Genomic DNA, 25080 nt, shown 5'->3' on the forward strand with positions numbered 1-25080 from the left:
TGACAGAAGGAGACCTGACTTTGGATGGTGAACACACAACACAATGTATAAATGATGCATTATAGAACTGTGTGCTTGAAATCTATATAGTTTTATTAAGCAATGTCACCACAACAAATTTAATAAAAATTAAAAAAATAAAAATAAACAATTGCTGATTGCTGAGTATATGGATGAAAATATTTCTGGGTTAAAGCACATATTTTGGCTGGAAATAACTCTTTACTCATTACTCTCAATATCTTGAGGTACACAGTTTGGCTGACCCTGTAACTGTAAAACTGGAACAAGGGTCAGTTTTGTCACTGTGAGTTATGCTAATCAGATCTTGAAAGAGCTGTAAGGCTCTTTGTGTATGGCCTGAATTTTTCCCTAGTTTCAGAAATTTCTTGGTTATTTACTCAAGCTTTTATTTTTTCTACAAGAATGAAAGCTATTTTTTAATCAATATTTGGAAGGTATCTTGTTAAATTAATAGATTATTCTAAGAGAAGTGACACATTCATATTTAGCTGCCCAACCCAATAATAGATTATCTTCCTATTTATTAAAGCTTTATTTTAAGACCCTAAATAGCCTTATAATTTGTTTTTCACATAGATTTTACATACTAAGTATTTTATATATCATTTGCTTATTGTAAATGTGATATTTATATTATATATCTCATTGTATTTGTACATAGAAAGATAAATACACTTACATGTAAATATGGGGTGTAGCTACATTAATAAATGTTCTTATAAATCATAATAATATTTCCTTTAACTCTGATCTGTACAATGATGTCATCTGTAGTGATAAATATTTTTTCTTTAATATCTGGTTTTTACAACTAATTGTAGCACTAATAACTACAGAACAATTTTAAATTAATTAGCTAAAATTAAAATAAACATCCTTACTCTATTTTGACTAAAATTCTGGTATTACATTTCAAGACTACATATATAAGCCTGTCTGGAAGAAGTCCTACCATTGTTAATATAATGAGAATGGTTTGCATGACACAATGGAACCTGGCATCCAAGGATAATGGACTGTGGACTGAAATGTGCATGCATGAAAAATGACAACTTCACTTTACTAGTCGGTGGGGCTGGTAGGTGCCATTGACTGAGCATGTGTACTGTGTGGCCATCACATTCAAAATGACTGAGTGAGTAGAGCAACACATCTGCATCAGATTTTGCAACAAGCTTAAACATTCCTTCACGGAAACTACTTGAGAAGCCTGCAGCTATGGGCAAATGGTGATTGGCAACTTCATTACTACAATGCACCTCCTTGTGCATCACATCTTGTGCAGTTTTTTGGTGAAACATCAAATCACCCAGGTGACTTACAGACTGATTTGGTGCTTGTGAGTTCTGACTTTTCTCCCAGTTAAAATCATCTTTGAAAGGGAAGAGATTTTAGATCATTGATGAGATACAGGAAAATATGATGGGGCAGCTGATGGCAATTGGGAGAACTGTGTGAGGTCCCAAGGTGCCTACTTTGAAGTGGACTGAAGTGTCATTGTAATATGCATGACATTTCTTGTATCCTGTATCTTCTTCAATAAATGTTTTTATTTTTCATATCACATAGCTGGATACCTTCTGGACAGTATATATATATATATATATATATATATATATATATATGTATATATATATATATATATATATAGTCTTCATGGTTCCCCTTTTACTAATAATTCTTTTTATCTAAAAGAGATAAAAACTTTTTAGTCAATGTATGATTAGAATTTCTAGCTATCATATGACTATTATTTTGAATTAACATTGTAAATTATTAACAGATTTCCTACTATTAAACATGATTATATTTTTGCTTTAAGCCAGAATTACTAATGCTACATTGTAATATAATACAGTATATTATCATATATCATAATGTAACAGATGGGTTGGACCAGATCACTGAGGAACAGAGGAGGGGGCCCCATAGTGGTGCCAGAGGCAACACCACCCCGCAGAAGTTCAGGGAGGAAACCTCAAGATGGCAGTTTGAAGCAGCAGCTGGTGACAAAGCCTGATTCCGCAGGAGGAGATAGGAAGTGCCGAAGGCAGCCCAGGATAGAAACTGGAGCTGGGGCAAGCTTCCATACCCAAGGGGAAGGTAGAAAACTAGAAAACTTGTGACCCAGCCTGAGGGAGCTTGTTCAGAACCTGTGTGAGTACTGGTGGTTGGACACCTTGCCTCAGGCTGAGATGCTTGTGCACCTGTGTATGGCTGGCAAACTTCTGCCAACTTCTGCAAAATGGTGGCTGGAAGATGGGCAAAGACACTGGGGAGCTGACAAGAACAATGGACATTGGCGGACATTGGTGAAATATCCTGATGCTCTGTGTGCATAGATCTCTGGTCCAAGTCTTTACAGTGGAACTGGCAGGGAAACCACACAGTATTTTCCCCTCCCCTCATTAGTCTGATTGACTGCAGCCAGCTTGAATTCCTAAGGCTGGTGGGCCCTTGGAGGCTGTGTGATCTGAGAAACATTCCTGGTGACACTGCCACTCAGAAAGTGGTAGCAGTGCTTGCTGGTGCAGTATGGCCCTGTCTCGCCGGGCATGCACAGAGTCATGAGAGATCCCTGGAGCTTAAATGTGACTGGGATGTGCTAAGCAGCCTGAATAAGCATACTGTAGCCACCTGCATTTCCTAAAGGACGGTGCTTAAAATGGGAAAAGGGATTCCAGGCACATTCTGGAACTGGTCTAGCCTGAGAGAGACTGGCAGGAGTATTTGTCTTTGGGTGTTTTAAAGGGAGTAGGGCTCAGAGGTATCTTCCAATATTTCAAAACCATATCGTCGGCAGCCGTCCGTCTCGAGAGACGATGGTGTAGCTTCTTAAGAGTCTATCTGCACCGCCGAGAATGGCTGTGCAGTCCGACTCGGGAGTGACACGGTATCTGTCTCCTCCCGTGTTGAATCGACATCTTGCGATGACGCTGGAGTGTCCTCTCCAGTGAAGCTGAAGCTACAGAGCCTGGGCAGGGTGATATGGAGTGTCTGCTGTTGCCCATGCAGCAGACCCCCCCTCTCTTCACAGCTGAAGGGTCCAAGGGAAAGACGGAGTCAATACAGCTTGGCTTCAGGTGCGCCGCAGGAGTTGCCGGTGTTGACTACAACGTCAAACCGCCTTAGGGACTCCGGCTCCGGATTTTCTGTCATGGTTTACTCCCCTAGCCTTCCCCTAAAGAGGTATGCCGCAAGGCAGCGGAGGTTTTTTGGAGTCAGAGTTTTCCTTCTCTGATGTACCCTGACTGGAAGATCGAATCAGCGACACTTAGCTCGCAGGCCGACACTCAATCCACTGAGCCAAACCAGCCAGGGCATATAAATGAAAGTACGTAAGAGAGAATAAGGAAATTTGGGAAGAGTAATTTGGAAGGGTTGCTGAAGTTTTCAGTGTTGGGTTAAGTTTAGGTAAAGATAAATTATTTGTTGAACATTTGATGAGCAAGACCAATTTAGACAATATAAGCAAAGGGACTAGAATTTGGGGGAAACAAATATAGAGACTGGGTTGCAGTTGGAATGGTTCCAAGAAGACCATAATAAAGAGAGAGGAGAAAAACTGGGAGGTTCAACATTTTGGGCAACTCCCATCTTGTGTATGGAGAAGAGTGTGAAGGTACAGAAAGAGGTATGATGAAGGAAGGGCAGGAGTCAGGACAGGATAGTGTGCAAGAAACCATGAGAAGGGAGAGAGAGTTTTGGAAAGAATTTGATCAACAATATCAAATGCATCTTAGAGTAAAAGAGAATGGAATTGGAATATATTGTTGCATTTATCCACAAAATGATTAATGGATAATTATGAAATAATGCAGAATTTAAAAAATATTTTAAGGTAGAACAATTTTAAGACACTTTGGTATGACAAACACAGATCTAATGCTTTTAAACTCCTGACAGATATCAGTCTTTGGATTCAGGAATAAGAATTGGAATTTCTGAGAATTCCCCAAATCAAAAGTTATTCTGTATTTTACATACCTCATTTATGTATTATTAAGTAATAATGAGAGAAAAAATAATGAGTGATCATAATTATAGTGAATCTTCTTTCTTTGATAGGGTTGGAGGGTTTTCTCTTAATCAAATAATTTGAAGATGAGCCTTCTTAGAGAACATGTATATATTCGTCGGCAGCCGTCCGTCTCGAGAGACGATGGTGTAGCTTCTTAAGAGTCTATCTGCACCGCCGAGAATGGCTGTGCAGTCCGACTCGGGAGTGACACGGTATCTGTCTCCTCCCGTGTTGAATCGACATCTTGCGATGACGCTGGAGTGTCCTCTCCAGTGAAGCTGAAGCTACAGAGCCTGGGCAGGGTGATATGGAGGGTCTGCTGTTGCCCATGCAGCAGACCCCCCCTCTCTTCGCAGCACGTGAAGAAGCCTAACCTTTAAATAAACAACCCCTTTCCTTTTCCATCAAACATCTCACTCCAGAGTTTTGTCTATAATGGCAAGTAGTAGAACCTCACTGGCTGTTCTGCAACAGCACTGGCTGTTCTGTAACAATAATAACATGAGTGACCAATTTACATTTTAATAAAGAAATTCTCATAAGTGCAATTGCTGTGCAGTATTTTGTAAGGGAGAATATATGTATCTGTTTGGATGTACACACATTGTGATACTGTGCCAGTCCTGAAAATGCACCTATTAAATCTTTGATTTCAAGAGTGTAATTAACTGATGACCCCTGTTGCTGAAGTCTCAAACCCATCAGGGTTTTTGCTACAAGGCCAAGCATCCTGTGAGTTTCTCTCAACCAATAACTGAGTACAGTAGGGGTATTAAAGTAATTTTGGTCAAAGATGCCCTATGGGTCTTGCTGAATTTATTTAGAAGTGTGCTGAAGTCTAAGACTCATACTCCCAACCTACTTTTCCTTCCTTCTTCCCTCTCTAAGAAACAGACATGCTGGGCAGTCTCCTGGCTCTACCAGCTCCCTCAACTTACTTCCCATTCTCTTTCATGGTCAAGTCTCCAAGTAAATCTCTTGCATACCTAATCCCATATTAGTGTCCATTTTTCAGAGGATCACAAGGGTACCCAGTGTATGCAATGAAAACAGGTAATTAGGTGGAGAGTTGGGACTGGTTCACAGTGAAAAATAGATTCTAAAAGGAAATTAATGGCCCACTATGACAGCCAGAGGCCTCTGGAGTAGCTGCCAAAAAGATCTTTACCTTCAGTAATGAAAGGACAGGCTCAGTGAAGCTATCGGCTAATCTAATCATTAGCAGTCAAGAGCTTCAGACATTTAAATGCTCACGCAAAGCAGGTCTGTTGTGCAAAGATGAGAACCCTGGTAGGGAAATCCAAGAACCCTGCACAGGGGTTGGGTTGTCTGCCTGAATTCCTCAGAGGATGCTGGTTCTGCAGTCCCACACTGGACTTCTCTGGACCTGCAGTAAGTGCTCCCTATATCAGCCACCTCCACCTTCTTTCTTGGTTTCCAGACTAATAACCAAAGTTAAATCCCAGCATTAACTGACTGAGAATATTGTATGACTGATAAGAAAGATAATAGACTATATATTAAAAGAACTGCAAGAATTAGGTAGTGTGTACCAGTAGAAGCCAGGGAAGAATTCATAGCATTGAATTTTTAGGTTGCTTAATAAAGGTGTCTAGAACATAAAACTTGATAAGAGTTAATTGATTTGGGGATATCTTCTCCGGATATGGAATTAACAGTCCAAAAAGGATACAGGGACTGTACTTAACTAACTGATGGCAAGGCTATTACAAACATGGAAAAAGTGATAGACACATTCAGAAAAGAGTTGTGGATGAAAAGGGGCCACATACTAAATCTGACAAGCTCAGAGGACATCTGTGAGGCAGCCTTACAAACTCAGAGACCTAAAGTAACCACAAAGTATGGTCTAAAATTAAAAATTTTTTTTTTAACTAAAAGCAGTTTATGGTAGGCAGTCATGCCCTAGGCTAGAATCTTCCCTGACAAAAGTCAATCTTTACCTTAATTGAGCCTGTTTATTTTCTATTAGCATCTAAAACAGCATACCTTTGGAATGTCAAGGTAACTTCCCTTTTGCGAAACCCCTCAGGCCCAACCTACACATCCCCTCATTGTTATTGCTATTGTGTTAATTGTCCAGTACCCACCTATGAAAAGGAGCATGTCTATCATTTGATTTTTTATCGAATTCCACAGGTTCTCCCTTTTGCTTTCTCTGTCCTTTCTAACCCATCACTAATGGATTTCCTGTAACTCCTCCTTATGCCTCCTCTTTTGATTGTAATGTGTAAAATAAGGTGCAAAACTACCATTTTCCAGCACATTTTTCTCAATCTGTTGAGCTTTTGCTTCTCAGTAATTGTCTTCTGTTTGACTCAAATTCTTACAGGTCTGGATGTTTCTTACACTGAGAGAGTAAGTGTCTGAATTTCTATGGGAAATAATGAAGAAACAACAGGCATACTAGAATAGATATTTTATGTAAGACCAGAAGACTCACAACAGTATGTTCCACAGGAGAGCCCAAAACACACAGCTTTCATCAAAGCCATTAGGAACTGTTGGTGGTGGCGGCATGAGCACCACAAAAACATCCAGTGGCAGCTGCAGGCCAGGGATGATGAAAAGAGAAGTGATCACAGAACTGGACTCATGAACATGTACAAGGATAATATGGCTTCAAAAGAGTTAAAGCCAAGTCACAAGACTTAACTGCCTGAATCCAGGATGACAAAATTACCAGAAAATTGGTAATGTGGGAGAGGCAGGAAAGAGGGACTTAACATGCAGAAAGTTTTAGAGATTGTCTATCAAGCATGGCAACCATAGAGGCTAAAAGACAGGTAGCCAACTCAGGTTATGCAGCTTCCACACATCTACAATCAGAAAGAGGCAAGAAAGGAGATGTGGGACATTAAGGTGGTTGCCACCATACAGAATTACAATCACTTGCTGAGTTTCCATGCTTAAGCCAATTTTCAGATCTGGAACCTGGTAACTGAAGAGGAAATACTCAGTAATATGCAGGTATATACCATGATGATTTCCTTAGTCTTTCCCCAAAGGGAACTACGGCAGTGAACTCAGTATACTATGTATTGAGGAAAGAGTATGACCTAGACATTTCAAGGATTATGAGATACAGGGTCTGAGCTAGCAGAAATACCATCATGGCCCTTCTAATACAGTAGGGACTCGTGGGTCAGGTAATAATAAGTAGAGTCCTAGCTAAAGTCCAGCTTCCGGTGACCCACTATATCTGCAGATCCACACAGTGGTCATTTCCCCAGATTCCCATTATGTAATTGGAATTAATAAGCTGACAGTTGAATAATTCACACTGTGAGTTCTTGGCCTATGGAGTATGAACTATCATAGTAGGAAAGGTCAAGTGAAAATGTGAAACTAAAGCCCCTTCCTTGCGCCAACATAACATATCAAACACAGAGACTAGTGAGGACCTAAGGGATGCAAGGGTAGCACTCTCTACCATAACTCTATTTAATTCACAATTCTAGCCCCCTGAAAAAACTAAATGCATTCTGAAAAATGACTGCAGGTTACTCCAGTCTTCATCAAATAGTAGTGTGATCATAGTTGTTATCTTAAATGTGGTATCATTGCTAGAACAGATCAACAAGGGTATTGATTTAGGGAACACATTCTTTTTCCTTCTAATTAGAAGAGAGGATCCATTTACAGAGCTTTTTAGGCTTCACCTCAGGGCTTTTTAAGTCTTCTGTCCAGTGTAATAATGTAGTTTGAAGAGATCTAACCCATCTGCACATTTAAGAATACATCACACCAACCCATCACATGAATGAAATAATACTTTTTGGAAAAATGAGCAAGAGGTGGCTCAAATGCTGAAAACCTTGGTGAAACCCATGCACTTCAGGGAGTGGGAGGTAAACCATATGAGTACTTAAGACATGTGACTTCTGTGATACTTTTAGAGGTTCAATCATGAAATATGGCATCAAAGTAGAAAACAAATGGCTGAATGGTTTATTTACTATCACAGTAAAGAAAGCATAATACTATTTGGCTTCTAGAAATAATACATTTCATGCTGATAGATAAGAAACCAGCCCTTATTTTGAGTTACATGAAGGACCTCAGCTTTGAGTGAGTCCCAGAGGAGGAATGAATTCTGCAACAAATTCAGGCTGTGACATAAGAGGCATTATCCCTTGAGTCCTACTACAATGCTGGTGTGTACATGGTATGTAAGTTATGGCAAGACCCAGTGGGAAAATCACAACACAGGTCTACGGTATTTTAAAGCAAGGCCATGGCATCCTTACTACAGAATTATGCAGCTTTTGAGAAACTATTAATGACATGTTGACAAGTCCTAGTATAATTGGGATGCTTGGCCATGGGACACAATACAACCATACACATACAACTGTCATTAAAACTGGATTCCATTAGACTTGTCAAATCATATAGCTGGGCCTTCCCAGTAGCAGTTCATCATAAAATAAAAATTATACATTTGGGAATGAATCTGAGCAGGACAAGAAGGTACAAGTAAGCTGCCTGAGAAGAAGTATTCCTCTTTGGGCTTTCACTTAGATCTACATTAGTGTGTTACAAAAATAAAAATAAAAAGATAGAAAGAAAAAAAAGGCCAACTGAATAAGGAGGAAAAAGACTGACCTTGTTTTACATATGGATCAGTGGGTCAGTTTAGTATGTATGCATAAATCAGAAACATACATGAATGGATTTCAGACACAATGAGGGGCGTGTCTTAAAGACAGTGGAGAGGGAAATTCTTCCCAATGACTAAAGCTAATCCAGTGTACCTGGTCATCAACTTTAGGTGAAATTAAAATGAAAGTGGCTTGAAATGAGAAGGTATAGATTTTTAGACACTATTTTATCTTGGATTTCTTAAAGAGTTTGCTTGTGTATTAATGCTATAAAATATTGTAGGTATATACATAAAAGATATTGTTTAGATTATACATTTCCCTTTTTAATCTTTCTTAGTTATTTATATTAGTTTTATGTCAAAAAATAACTTACCTGATATTAAAATGGTTACTCTTCTTTATTTTTGTTATTTTATTCCTTATTCGATCTTTTCTGTTCAACCACTTTGAGTTTATTTTATATTTTTTTCTTACCAAAAAAAAAATGTAGTTGAGATTTTTGTTGAGATCTAAATCTAAAATAATTTCCTTTTAATAGTAAAATTTATTCATTCACATTTATTGATATAACATATTTCAATTTAGTCCTGCTAAATTAGTTTATAAAACAATGACTGTTTTAAATGAGTTTCTTATTTTTATATTTTATTAACTGTCACTACATTTCCTTTCTCTGAAGATTTTTGTAGAGAGGGTGGCCATCACATTCCAGCATGTGACTGCTGCTGTACAAAAGCCTGAGGTTAATTTGAACTTTTCCTATTTAGGTGACATAATATTTGGCCTAAGAGATCAATCTTATTTATTTTTTGAGAATCAATAATTTACTGTGTCATGCATAGGTTGCATGTTGCTTCCTGTTTATTATTACTTATCTTTCAGTGCGTTTCATTGTTCAGGGAGAAATATTGGTAAAGTTCTGAGTTCAGGCAGTACCCTGAGTTTACAACAAAGATCCTTAACCAATGCTATCCCAATAAATTCAATGAAATAAAAAGACTCTTAAATACTGGCTTGTACGTTGATTTAAACTTTACTTCTTGCCTATCGATAGCCTTCTCACCCCACAATTTCCTAGGTTTCTGAAACTCTTCCTTCAAGTATCTGAACATTTAAAGTACCTTCCAGATGAAATTCAATTTTGTTTTTATTTTTTCTTCTTTAAACTAGATTAAGCTAGGTTTCTATTACTTGCTACTGAAAGAAAAAAAACTAATAGTTTTCAAAGTAGAGAACACACAGGCATTTGGAAATAACAAAATTGAAGGTTAAAACATCTTAGCTATTGTTTCAGAACACTAGAACAAAAGCTTCAGACCTGGCATGCTTTCATGTCAGTCTATAGCAATATACCTTAAGCACTCACTGTATCCCTAAGATCTTGCACAGTACCTAGTTCTCATTCAGCCTCAATCATTCAATATGTGAAAGAAGGGGAGGAGTGTAGTAATACTAATGTCATAATACAGGCATAACAATTAGAATCAATGCATTTAGGACATTTGGTTTAATGCATGGTAAAACATACAGAGAAAATAAGAAGTACTGATTAATAGCCAAATGTTATTAATAGCATTATTAATGAATGATGAAATTAAATTTGAATGGCAGTTTCTTAGTGAATAGTGATAATTTCTTAAACTGTTTAAATGTATTAAATGATTAAGCTAAAAAATTACACTATCAAATCATTTATGTGGAACTTAAAATGTTTATGGGCTGAAAAAGAAGATTTGTAGGTAAAGTTATAAGACTGGAGTTTAGAATAGTTAATATTTGGCTCTTTGTGGTCCTCACAAATTATTAGTTCTATCACAATTTTTAGAGGGAACATGTGTAGATTTCATAGTAAATATGGGCTCTAGGAAACAGAAGCACTATGATATTGTAGAAAGGTAACAGGTGTAGTCTTTGAATAAAACCCAAGAGATGCAATGGGATTGAAATTGGACCTGTCAGCAGATATCTGACTCCTACCCATGACTTCCCAATTCAAGAACATTTGGACATGGTTAGCAAACTAAGTTAACACAGAATTTTTAATTTTATGATGAATGTGTCATTACACATTAAAAAATGGTCATAGAATTACCTCACGTTGAAAAATAAACATCATAATTTCAGTAAGGCAAGGAATTCTATTGTTTGTGGACTGAGTTAAAAACAGTCTCCTAAATTAAACAAAAGAGGATCCAGGAAGTACTTCTTTGAACTCTCTTAGTTCTATCCTTCCAACAAGTTATTCCAAATCTAAACTAATGTGGGTGTGTACTTTTAAAATATGTTATATAATAAATAAAAATTATATTCCCTGGTAGAATCTTCTAAATCTCCATAACTCATATAATTAATAAGATAATCAATATAAGAATAAGTATTTTGAAAATGTAGGGTTTCAGCCAGTGTACTTTTATCTGTACTTGCTATGTTTAATATCTATAGAGGATCAACTACACAAAGAGATTTTTCTAATCTGTTTTCTCATTATTTTTGCATGGTTCCCTTCTTTCTTTAAAGATGTTTTCATTATAAATAAAAGTGTTGACTCTGTCTAAATGTAATTAAAGAGAAAGCTCAGAGAATGTATTGATGGTCCCAGGGTGTAAGAAACTATTGGAAGCCTGTGTGGCAAATACTATTTTGTGCACCAGAATAAAATCCCAAAAGCACAAGCCAAGTTCAGAGGGCCTAGGGGCTGGCAAGATAAAATGACAGCAAGCTTATTTAGAAAACAATATTACCAAAACCTGAATGGTTCCCAGTAAAACAAAGCATTAGTTAAAGATAAGGAAAAAAAATTGAAACAATACATTGTTCCTATGGCCTTCTGACACTTTTAAATACTGCATGGAACATTACAGCAATGTATCACCCTTGTCACTCACTCCGTTCTGCTTGGCTTTGGAAATGATTCTCTAATGGAGGAAAATAGTGCCATAGCATCCCATTTAACCATAAGACCCAACTTTCTACTATTGTCAGTTAATGTTTGGTCATTATTTTTTCTTGAAAGAATGGGTCAATCAGCAGCTAAAATGAAATGCTATTATTTACTAAAACTATTTTTTAAGGTACTCATTAAAGTGTATCTTGCATGATCATTGCCTAAGTTTCTAAATTTAAAAGATACAATTTGTCTTATTGGCATCAAATTTTTTTGAAACTTTTCTCTTTAGGTTCAACTAACACTTAATGAGGGCCTCCTATGTGTCAGGGAATGAGCTGGATAGTTCCACATGCACAGTGGCATATCTGCAAGTTGTGGCTTGTAGCCACATATTATCTTCCCTTATGGGAATTAGGTAATGTAAAAATAAAAATCTATTTATGTAGGTTGTATAATCTTATAAACATTGTTTAAAATAACTAGTATAAACAACACTACTTATATATTAAAATACTTTTATGTATAAATTATTACCCATAACTCAGTGGATTCTGTGTTTTCAAAATACCCCTGATTCCTATTTCTTGTCAGTGTTGTATTTGAACAAAAAACAAAAGATATATTGGTCTAGGGACATAATTCTTAAATTAGTAATAAACCTTATTATTATAGAAAGCAATAATGTAATATAAACAACATATAATAAAAGTCTACAGTAAAGGTATATTTTTAAGGAATGGATAATTTATTTATAGAATAATCCAGAGAGATCCAAGATGCTGAAGGAGTAAATGAGAGTTGCGCTGACCTCTTCCTAGGACCAGTCTGGACTTGCAGCTGAATCATAGAGAGAGCATTCAGAATGAACAACTAAGCAGTGGCTGGAGAGAACCCTTATAACCATCGACAGATGGGAGAAGCCATTTCATCACAGCGTGACCAGTACTGAGTGGAAAGGAGATATAAGAGTGCTGGCTAGGCTCCTACAGGCAGCAACTGAAGTGATGGAGGGATATTTCAACAGCCGGGGGGGATACCCCCTGAGAACTGTGGGGTCTAAACCCTGGGTGGGCTCTGTAAGCTACAGCACCAGAGCCAGAAAGGCACCCAGACAACATCCAGCTGTGAAAAGTGGTGGGGTTTCTGCCTGCCAGACACAGACAGCTGAAGACACAGAAAGCCTTTTAAAGGGTAAACGCACAAAATTTCGGTTGTAGCCACTTACCCTGGGCTCCGACAAAGTGGGACAGAGGAAGGGTAGGATGTTGGAATTTCTACATACATGAAATCTCATACCTTCTTTCATCTTTATTTACTCTTCTGCCTTACAAATCCAGAAATGCTTGAGGGGAGTTTGGGGACAGAAGCTTTGGGGAGATAATTGAGGGAATGGCCAATGGGATCCCCATACTGAGTCATCATCCATACTTCAGGAGCTATCTTGCTCAGGCAGACCACTGTCCTCTAAGTGGCATCATCCTGATGAGAAGCAATAGCCCACCTGCAGGAATTACTCTGCCCCACCCTGTGGTTCTTAAACTTGACTACTGAATACAGATTGACTAGATTAACAACTGAAGGAGTCACCCACAGACTTGTGGTTGCTGGTAGTCCCAAACAGGCTGCCTAGGCCCAGACTGGGACATGATCTGACATCACCAGGGGAAGACCCAGAAAGAGAACACAGGGGTAAAACTAGATTCTACTGAGATGAACTCCATCGTGGTCTTCTTAAAGATTTGTTATTTTCTCTCCTACATAGCTTTTTAACATCCATTTATTATTCTTTAAGGTGTGCCTATTAGGTCGCTAGTTTTTTATTATAGTTTATTTCTAATCTTATATTTTGCTTTTCCCATCCCTTACTCAATTTTACCTTCTTCTTTCCTCTTATTTTCATTTCAAATTTTATTTGTTCTCTTGCTGACCTGTCTTTATCCTTCACTCTTACTAATTCTCCACCCTCTAGCCTCTCAAAACCACTTTTCTTGTCATTAGTCATATCACATTCTTTTTCCTTTCCCTAAAATACCCTTATTCTTGACTTCCAGGCAAGATAGAGGCATAGACAGACATGCTGTGTCTCCCTCCACAACTAAGAAGGTATACAACTACCTCAAAACTAGAAAAAAACAGAAGTTTCAGAAAATTAAACTGCATGGAAGTCCAGCAAACAAAGATATAAAGAAGAAATACTCATCCAGACAGGTAGGAGGGGCAGAGCCGGGGTGGAGAGGATGGGGTATGGTGGCGGCAGGAGCGGTGGCAGCAGCAGGCCAGCATAAAGCATAGTCACAAATTTTGAAAAGTCAGGAGAGACACCTGGGGAACATTCCCAGCTCCTCACTGGACCTTGCAGCTCACTGTCCCAGCACCAGGGAAAATCAAGGCTCATTTCTTCTGACTGTGCAGACCAGAGGGGGTTGGAGTGAAAGTAAAACTGCCAGTCTCTTAGCAGAGTCTGCTTGTTTAAAGGGCCCCCATAGTCCTAGAATGTGTGCAGACCCACTCACTCTGGGAATGACGGCCAGGGCAACAGCTAGAGAGGAGCCAGTCCCATACAGAAACAGAAGAAGTGCCTCGAAAAGGGGCAAGTTCTGGGCAGGCAGCATTGTTCCCTCTGAGACCTCTCCCCCACATACAGTGCCACAACACGGTGAAACAGGTCGCCCTATAGTGACAAATGCCTGAGGTTCCACCCCTTAGAATGTAACAGGAGTGACAGCTCTTCCTGGGATGAGGAGGCAAACAAACACAGGAGCCTGTCAGAATAAGGAGACAGAGAAGTATGGCCCAAAAGGGAAAACAGATCAGGGTTCCAGTGAGAGAACTAAGTGATGAGGAGATAGCCAACCTAACAGATGAGGAGATAGACAACCTAACAGATGAAGAATTCAAAACATTGGTGATGAAGATGCTCACAGGCTTGACAGATATGCTTGAGTGTGGCAAAAGCATAAGAGAAGAAGTGAAGGCTATGCTAAGTGAAACAAAGGAAAATCCACACAAAACCAATGGTGAAGGGAAGGAAACCTGGGTTCAAATCAATGATTTGGAACATAAGGAAGAAAAAAAAAAACAGTCAACCAGTGCAGAATGAGAAAGCAAGAATTGAAAAAAATGAGGAAAACTTCCCAAATTTTGCAAAGGAGATGGACATATAGGTCCAAGAAGCACGGAGGCTCCCGGGCAAGCTGGATCCAGTGGGGACCACACCAGGATACATCATGATTGAGATGCCAAAGGTGAAAGATAGAGAGAGAGTTCTGGGGGCAGCAAGAAAGAGGCAGAGAGTTGCCTACAGGGGGATGCCTATAGGACTATCAGCTGATTTCTCAGAGGACACTTTGCAGGCAGGAAGGGACTGGCAAGCAGTATTCAATGTGATGAAAAGCAACCTACAACCAAGATTACTCTATCCAGCAAAACTATCATTTGAAATGGAAGTGCAGAAGAAGTGCTTCCCAGACAGGTGAAACTAAGGGAGTTCATCATCACCAAGCCATTATTATATGAAATGTCAAAGGGATTTATTTAAGAAAAAGATAAAAACTATGAACACTAAAATGACAACAAACTCACAACTATCAACAACAGAATCTAAAAAATAAAAACAAAATTCAACTAAGCAAACCAGAATAGGAACAGAATCATAGGTATGGGGATCATCTGGAGGGTTATCAGCTGGGAGGGGAGAGGGGGAGAAATGGGGAAATGGTGCAGGGACTAAGAAGCATAATTGGTTGGTACAAAATAGACAGGGGAAATTTAAGAATAATATAGGAAAGGGTGAAGCCAAAGAACTTATATGCATGAGCCATGGACATGAACTAAGGGGGGTGGGATTGCTGGAGGAAAAAGGGGGTAATGGGCAGAGGGGAGCAAAGGGGAAAAATGGAACTACTGTAACAGCATAATTAATAAAATATACTTTAAAATCTACCCTTATTCTCTCTCCACTTTTATCAATCTTTGCTCATTGGTTGTGGATATGGTGGTTGCTCTTGCATTTCTTCAATGTTATTTCTATATTTTCACTGTTTCTGTATTTCAAATCTCAAATGTTACTGTTCTCCTCTCCTACTTCATTTAGCCTTCCTCCTGCTTTCTTTTTTTTTAGTTTTAAATTTTATTTTTTCCCTGTCTTAGCCTGGTTCCTGTTCCTCACTCTTAGTATTTCTTCTCCCTCTATCCTCTCAAAATCACTTCTCTTTCCTCTAGACATCACTTAAGCTTTTCTTTCTTTCTCTTTTCCCTCTTATTCCCATCTCACCTATATTAATCTTTCCTCTGTTGTTGATATTGCTGTGGTGAATCTCTTTCCTTAATTTGGTTCCAATTCTTTTTTCTAATTGCTCTCTCTCTCTCTCTCTCTCTCTCTCTCTATATATATATATATATATATATATATATATATTATATATATCTAATGCATGTATATATATATATATGTTTTTTTAAATTTCTATGTTAACCTAATACTATACACTTCACTCTCTTCCCATTCCACTTCCTCCCCTCTTTTTTTATTTATGATGTAAATTTTATTTTATTTTCTTTCTCTCTTCGTCTTGACTCTATTGTCTACTCTTAGTATTGCTCCTCCTTCTATTCTGTCAAAACCATTTTTCTTTCAGTTAGTCATCTCATATTTATTTTCCTTTCTTATAATAGTCTTAATCCTTTTACACCTTAATTAATATCTGCTCATTTGCAATTGATAATGTGGTTGTGGGTGTGTGTTATTTTTGCAGGTGTGGGTTTGTTTCCTGGGCTTTTGGTTTTGTTCTGGCAGCACCTGTACAGCAACATACAAGATGTGGTGGTGGAGTGACTCTTAGCACGCCAGAGATAAAGACCCACCAAAGAATAACCCAATGACAATCAGAACCCAATTACAACCAGATAATCCACATAAATGGCATAAAGACATCCCAAGAGCATCAAGTTCAGGAGATCAAAGAGACTGCATCATAGTCTCGCAGGTCTCCTACTACCAAATGTTAAACCATGAAGGCAGGGAGTCAAAGCAGATCAATCTAAAACACTGAAACAAACAAGAACAGTCACCAAAAAGGGGAGACAAAGAAACAACCCCAATCAAATGGAAATAAAGAATCCCCAGAAAGAGTGCTAAATGAGATAGAGGCATGCAAACTATTAGATACTGAGTTTAAAACAATGGTTGTATGAATCCTCAGGGGCTCAGTGAGAACTACAAAGAACTCAGGGAAGCTACAAGGAACTTACTGTGAACTATATCAGCATAAAAAAGGACATAGAAACTATCAATAAGAACCAGGAGGAAATTAAGAATACAATACCTGAAATGAAAAACACAGTAAAATAAATTAAAAGCAGGCTAGATAAAGTAGAAAAATAAATCAGTGAGCTGAAGGACAAGGAAGAAAAAAATTCCCAGACAGTGCAACAACAACAACAAAAAAGACTCTAAAGGAATGAAGAGGGTTTAAGAGGGTTGCAGGAAAACTCGATATGAAATAATATCTGCATCATAGAGATATCAGAAGGAGAAGAAGAGGAGCAAGGGATAGAAAACCAGTTTGTTAAAGTAATGACAGAAAACTTCCCTAACTTGATGAGAGAAAAAAGTCACATAAATCCAGGAAGCACAGAGGGTCCCAAATAAAGATGACCTCAAAGTGGCCAAGACACATCGTAACTAAAATGGCAAAATTTAAAGACAAAGAGAATGTCTTAAAGATAGCAAGGGATAAATAGCTGGTAACATACAAGAGAGCTCCAATAAGGCTATCAGCTGATTTCACAACAAAAACACTAAAAGCAAAAAGGGAATGGTAAGAAATATTCACTGAAATGAAAAGCAAAGGCCTACAACCAAGATTACTCTACCCAGTAAGGTTCTCATTTAAAATGGAAGGATTTTCCCAGACAAAAAAAGGGCTAAATGAATACATCTCCACAAAACCAGCATTGGAAGAGATGCTAAAGGGACTGCTTTAAGATGAAGGAAAAGAGAGAGAGAGAGGAACACAGGTACAAAGGGAAAAATAGCAATGAATAAGTACCTCTCAATAATAACCATAAATGTAAATGGATTAAATATTCCAATCAAAAGACATAAGGTAGCTGAATGGATAAGAAAACATGAACCACATATATGCTGTCTACAAGAGACCCGCCTCAGAACAAAAGATCTATACAGACTGAAAGTGAAGCAATAGAAAAATATATATTTCAAGTAAATGGACATGAAAAAGAACTGGGGTAGCAATACTTATATCAGACAAAATAAATTTCACAACAAAGGCCATAAAGAAACAAAGAAGGACATTTCATAATACTTAAGGGAATAACATGCTATTAAATAATAAATGGGTTAACAATGAGATCAAGGAAAAAATCAAAAAGTTTCTGGAAACAAATAAATATCTACACAAAACAGCCCAAAATCTATGGGAAAGAGCAAAGGCAGTCTTGAGAGAGAACTTCATGGAAATACAGGCCCATCTAAAAAAGATAGAAAATTATCAAATAAACAATCTAACCCTGCATCTGCAAGAAGTAGAGAAGCAAAACAAACAAAGCCCAGAGCCAGAAGAAGGAAGGAAATAACCAAGATCAATGCAGAATTAAATAGCATAGAGACTAAAAGAACAATTCAAAGGATCAATGAATCCAGAAGCTGATTTTTTGAAATGTAAACAAAATTGAAAAGCCTTTAACCAGACTCTTGAAGAAAAAAAGAGGGCCCAAATAAACAAAATTAGAAATGAAAGAGGAGAAATCACAACCTATACCACAGAAATACAAAGAACTGTAATTAATTACTACAAACAACTATATGACAAGAAATTTTACAACCTAGATGAAGTGGACAAATTTCTGGAAACATATAATCTTCCAAAATTGAATCAAGAAGCAGCAGAAAACCTGAATAAATCAATAACAACTAGTGAAATTGAAGTAGTAATCAAAAATACTCCCAGCACACAAAAGCCCCAGACCAGATGGCTCCACAGGTGAATTTTACCAAACATTTAGGGAAGAGCTAACTCCTATTCTTCTCAAAATATTCCAAAAAATTCAAGAAGAGAGAAGACTCTCAAACCCTTTCTATGAGGACATTATTATCCTAATTCCAAAACCAGATCAAGACACAAGAAAGAAAGAAAACTACAGGCCTATGTCATTGATGAATATTGATGCTAAAGTTCTCAACAAAATATTGGCAAACTAGATCCAGCAATACGTCAAAAAGATCATACATCATGATCAAGTGGGATTCATTGCAGAGATGCAAAAATTGCATAATATTTACAGATCAATAAATGTAATACAAAATGAAAGGCAAAAATCACATGATTATATCAATAGATGCTGAAGAAGCATTTGATAAACTACAGCATCCATTTATGATAAAAATGCTCAGCAAAGTATAAATATAGGGAACATACCTTAATATAATAAAGGTCATATACAAGCAAACTACAACCAACACCATACTCAATGGTCAAAACTAAAAGCTTTTCCCCTAAGGTCAGGAACAAGACAAGGATGCCCACTTTGACCACCTTTATTCAACATAGTATTGGAAGTTATAGCCACAGGAATCAGACAAGGAAAAGAAATAAAAGGCATCCAAATTAGAAAGGGGGATGTAAAACAGCAATTATTTTCAGATGAGATGATAGTGTACATAGAAAACCCTAGAGTCTCCAACAAAAAGCTACTCAACCTAATAAGTGAATATGGCTAAAGCACAATAAAAAGTTAATATTCAGAAATAAAAGACATTTTTGTACAACAACAATAAGATATAAGAAAAAGAAACCAGAAAAAAAATCCTATTTACTATAGCAACAGAGAAAATAAAGTACCTACAAATGAGCTTAACCAATGAGGCAAAAGAACTATACTCAGAAAACTACAGAGCAATGAAGAAACAAATTAAGGAAGATATACCATGCTCATGAATTGGAAGAATTAATATCATTAAAATGTCCATACTACCTAAAGCAATATATATATATATATATATATATATATATATATATATATATATATATATCAGAGAAGGAAAACTCTGACTCCAAAAAACCTCCGCTGCCTTGCGGCATACCTCTTCAGGGGAAAGGCTAAGGGAGTAAACCCCGACAGAAAATCCGGAGCCGGAGTCCCTAAGGCGGTTTGACGTTGTAGTCAACACCGGCAACTCCTGCGGCGCACCTGAAGCCAAGCTGTATTGACTCCGTCTTTCCCTTGGACCCTTCAGCTGCGAAGAGAGGGGGGGTCTGCTGCATGGGCAACAGCAGACCCTCCATATCACCCCGCCCAGGCTCTGTAGCTTCAGCTCCACTGGAGAGGACACTCCAGCGTCATCGCAAGATGTCGATTCAACACGGGAGGAGACAGATACCGTGTCACTCCCGAGTCGGACTGCACAGCCATTCTCGGCGGTGCAGATAGACTCTTAAGAAGCTACACCATCGTCTCTCGAGACGGACGGCTGCCGATATATATATATATATATATATATATACATATATATATATGTGTGTGTGTGTGTGTGTGTGTGTGTGTGTGTGTATATTGATTCCAACCCCTATTACAATACCAATGAGATATTTCACAGATTTACAAGTATTTCAAAAATTTATATGAAACCAAAAACAAACCCAAATAGCTCAGCAATCTTGAAAAACAAAGTAGGAAGAATCACATTACCTAATATCAAACTATATTATGAGGCCACTGTAATCAAAACAGTCTGGTACTGTCCTAAAAACAGACACATAGATCAATGGAACAGAATAGAGATCCCAGAAAAAGAAAAAAAAAACCAGGTCTCTAAAGTCAATTAATATTTGACAGAGGGGGACAGTAGCATAAAATGGAGTAAAAATAGCTTATTCAACAAATGATGCTGGGAGAACTGGAATGGTACATGCAAAAAAAAAAAAAAATGAAACTAGACCATCAACTTATACCATACTCCAGAATAAACTCAAAATGTATAAAAGACTTAATAAACATAAGCCATGACAGTGTGAAAACATAAGCAGTAAAATTCAGATATCCTTAGCAGTAATATTTTTGCTAATACATCTTCTAGGGCAAGGGAAATATAGAAAAGATTAAACAAATAGGAACTATATCAAATAAAAAAAATATGCATGGCTAAAGAAATCATCATCAAAATGAAAAGAAAACAAACTGTATGGGAAAACATATTTGCCAATGATACCTCAGACAAGGGTTTGATCTCCAAAATATATAAAGAACTCATACAAATCAACATCAGAAAGACAAGCAATCCAATTAAAAAATGGGAAGAGGACCTGAATAGACACTTCTCCACGAGGACACATAGAGGGACTTTAGACATACAAAAAGATGCTCAACATCACTAGCCATCAGAGAGATACAAATTAAAAACATAGTGAGATACTAATTCCCACTGATCAGAATGGCCATCATTAACAAATCAACAAACAAGTGCTAGTGAACCCTAGTGCCCTGTTAACAGGAATGCAGACTGGTGCAGCCACTATGGAAAACAGTATGGAATTTCCTCAAAAAACTAAAAATGGAGCTGCCTTTTGATCCACTGCTGGTATTATACCCAAAGAATGTTGAAACACAATTCACAAGTACCTATGCACCCTTATGATTCATAGCAGCTTTATTTACAATAGCCAAGTGCTGGAAACAGTCTAAGTGCCCTTCAGTAAATGAATGGATCAAAAACCATTGTACATTTACACAATGGAATACTATGCAGCAGAAAGAAAAAAGGAACTCCTACTTTTTACAGCAGCATGGATGGAAATGGACAGTATTATGCTAAATGAAATAAGCCAGGTGTCGAAAGACAAATACCATATGATTTCACTTATAAGAGGAACTTAATTAACAAAATAAGCAAATGAGCAAAATCGAACCAGAGGCATGGAAACAAGGAACAGAGAGTGACCAGAGGGGAGAGGGGAGGAGGATACTGGGGGAAAGAAGGGGAAGGGTCTAGTCAAGGAACTAGACTTGTCCATGGACAAGGACAAGGTGGGATCAACTGTGAGAGCGGGGGGTGGGCTGGGCAGAAGAGAGCAATGAGGGAAAAATTGGGACAACTGTAAAAGAACAACAATAAAAAAAGGCAATATCATTTTTTAAAAAGAGCAGAAAAAAGAATAATCCAGACCCCCATTGCATCCCATTTCTGTTATCTGGTGTATGTGTGTTTATGTGCATATAGATAGATATAGATATAGGTAGATGTAGATATGTAGGTATATAAATTTTATTTAGTATTCCTATTTCCTTTTTCCTTCTCTATTAAAATTATGTAAAATCTAAGCAGATATAATAATATTTTTCTTCGATGTAAATGTATTTCCCTAAATCTTGGTTAAACAAATAAATTTAAAAGTATTGAGAACATTAAACATTTAATTTTATGTAAGTTTAGAAAGTGAAAATGTAAATTTAAAAAGAGAAAATATGTAAAAAATAAACACATACCTCAATATACAATAAAATTCTTATGCTGATATTTTTAAAAAATAGGTAGGGAGTAGTCCTAAAGATAAGATTAGTTTGAGATCATATGTTTCAGTAAATTGAATATAGTATAGCTTCTATTTTAAATACAGTTTAAATATAACTTTTCACATTTTATTATGATGATTTAATCTCCTCAGGAAAATATACCTATTTTGAAATTTGTATTATAATAATAATTATAGTTTAATAACACTTTAGAATTTATAAATCATGATCATACACATTTGTCATTAATTTTTCACATCAGGAGAACATGTAGTAATATCATCTTTATTTTATAAGAAAGTGGACCATTTACAGTCCCACCAATAGTTGGCAATAAAAATGGAAATTAAAACCAGATCTTCTGGTGTCAGGACTTTTCTGTTAACTTATGATGCTTCTGGATAAACTTGCCCTTTATAACACTATATTTGGACACTAGTCATTGCTCTTCATTAAGGCAGAAAAAAAAGGTGGTATTTAAAAAAAAAAAAAAACAACAACAAAAAAAACCCTTTAGTCTGAAAAAAGCAGGTCCAAATCACACCCATGTCACTTACTTGTATGGCTCTAAACAGCTTATACAACTTTCTATAATGACTCAGGTTCTCATCTGTAAATAGAAATACAGAGCAACTACTTTATGGAGATGCTAACTTGACAAGATAAGCATCATAAAGCAACTAACTTATTATAAGTTCTCAAAATATGTGAATTCTATATCCTCCTTTGCCTGTTTGTTTTGGTATTTAAGTTTAAAATTAAAACCATGATTATATTGAAATGTAATACCATATGGTTATCACTTTCTCTTAATTTCATGCTCTTATTTTCAAGTAAAACAAATAACTGAGAAAAAAAACTTTAAGAATAGAACATAAATTTTTTGGTAGAGTTTTTAGGGATTTCTGTATAAAGAATTGTGTCATCTCCAAAATGTGCATTTTTATTTCTTCCTTCCCAAACTTGGGTGCCTCTCATTTCTTTCTCTTGCCTGATTATTCTGGCTAGGACTTCCAGTATTATGCTGAATAAGAGTGGTGAGAATGGAAATCCTTCACACGTATGTGGGATGTAAAACTGAAAGCAACGAAATAACAAAAAATAAAACAAACAAAAATGCATAGACACAGACAACAGTATGGTGGTTACCAGAGGGCGGGGTTGGGGGGTAGTAAAGGGTAAAGGGGGGCAAACATATGGTGACAGAATATTATTTGACTTTGGGTTGTGGGTACACAGTGCAATATACAGATGATGTATCATAGAAATATACACTTGAAACCTATATATTAACCAATGTCACTGCAATACATTTAATATTAAAAAATCTAAAATGAAAAACACACAATAGAAAAAAGATTGTGTGAATACTAGGGACACTTTTTTAAAAAATTATAGCTAAGTGAGAGTTAAAGAACAAAAGCTCCTAATTAAGGAATATGTTTTATTTGTCCACTGATGATGGGTTTGTCACAATCTTCCATTTAATCATGAAAGAGTCTCTTGGTAGATTTTCTCAGATTCTTCGTTTACATCATTAAAATTAAGCATATAGGCAGAGGCTCTGGCCCTGCCCAACCAGACACTGAAGTTTCTGGACCTCTGGGCTCACTGTTTCCAGCAGAACTGTCAGCCCTTAGATTTTCTGCCGCTCAAGTGCGACACCTGCTCCGGCATCTTCTGTGCAGACCGTGTGGCCTATGCTAAGCATCACTATTGATCTGCTTACCAAAATGATATCCAAGTACCTGTATGCCCACTTTGTAATGTGCCTGTGCCTGTGGCCAGAGAGGAGCCCCCTGACCGTTCTGTGGGGGAGCAAATTGACCAAGACTGTCGCTCGGATCCAGCACAGCAAAAACATAAGATCTTCACCAACAAGTGTGAATGTTCTCGCTGCTAGCATTGGGAAACGATGAAACTGACCTTTGAACGCTGTGGCTGAAACTTCTGCATCAAGCATGCCACCCACTGGACAGTGATTGCTCTGGGGAGGGGCACCCAACTGGCCAGACGGGACTTGCTGCCATCTCCAAGGACCAAGGTCTGACTTCTTCTACAAGCGCATCTCCAGCTCACATCGGACCTTGCCTCCGTCTCCCTCTCCCAGCAGAGTCATGGCCCCGTCTCCATCACCGTCATGGTCTACCCCTCCGGTGACTGCTTTGCACAATGGCCTGAGTAAGGATGAGACTCTGCTGGGAGCCCCGGAATTGTCCCTTGCAGAGACCAAACCCTAGGTTCCAAGATCTCAGGAGGAATACTTAGCTTTAGCATAAGCACTGTCAGCCAGAAAGGCAGAGTACTGAAGGCAGCAGGGCCACAGGGAGAGGAGGCCAGGAGCAGTCAGGAGTGAAGACGAGGAGTGACATAGAGGCTGTGTCCAGGGAGCATTAAAAGAAACAGCTGTGGAACTGAGCCTACAGAAGGCCCTGCTGGCCTCTCCAGCTGCGTGGGAGAGAGCAGCTATGAACTATTCCCTGGGTGGACCTGGGGGCTGCTGGCCAGGCCCTGCTCAACCCCCTGCATCCCGTCATGCCTCCTACACTGGGACTGCCCCAACGTGAAGGGACAGGGAGGGGCCTGGAAAGAATAAAGGATATTGGTAGTTAATAAGGGAAAAAAAGATTAAATATATAAAAGAAAGTCCAGAACAGTGTGTGGAAATTTCATGTTCCAGAAAAATCTTTTTTAACTCTTTTATGACATGAAGCAAATTTCCTCAGCGTTACTTCACCTGCAGAATCTGTTCTTAGTGACAATTCAGGGTACATGTAATAGAACAGCCAGACAACTGAGCTAATGTATTAGGGAAATCAAAATAAAGGAACACAAGACAGTGTGTGAAGAAGAAATGAAAGCAAGTGAGAGAACGCAAAGCATCTTTCATGTGAGATGCTGACTTGGGATGAAGCTGAAAAGGGTGGTCGCAGAAAATGTGCTAAGGAAATGTCAACACAATTTCCAACGAAGGGAGATATTTTGATTTC

At 37.7% G+C, this 25080-nt stretch overlaps 1 pseudogene; it reads left to right on the plus strand.

Annotated features, from left to right (window-relative positions):
• Nucleotides 1–1910: 1910 nt before the first annotated feature.
• On the plus strand, nt 1911–24459 carry LOC150020088 (AN1-type zinc finger protein 2B pseudogene; annotated as a pseudogene).
• Nucleotides 24460–25080: the final 621 nt, after the last annotated feature.

This window comes from Furipterus horrens, unplaced genomic scaffold (genome assembly GCF_987537825.1).
Source record: "Furipterus horrens unplaced genomic scaffold, mFurHor1.1.pri manual_scaffold_2, whole genome shotgun sequence".
NCBI classification, from domain to species: Eukaryota; Metazoa; Chordata; class Mammalia; order Chiroptera; family Furipteridae; genus Furipterus; species Furipterus horrens.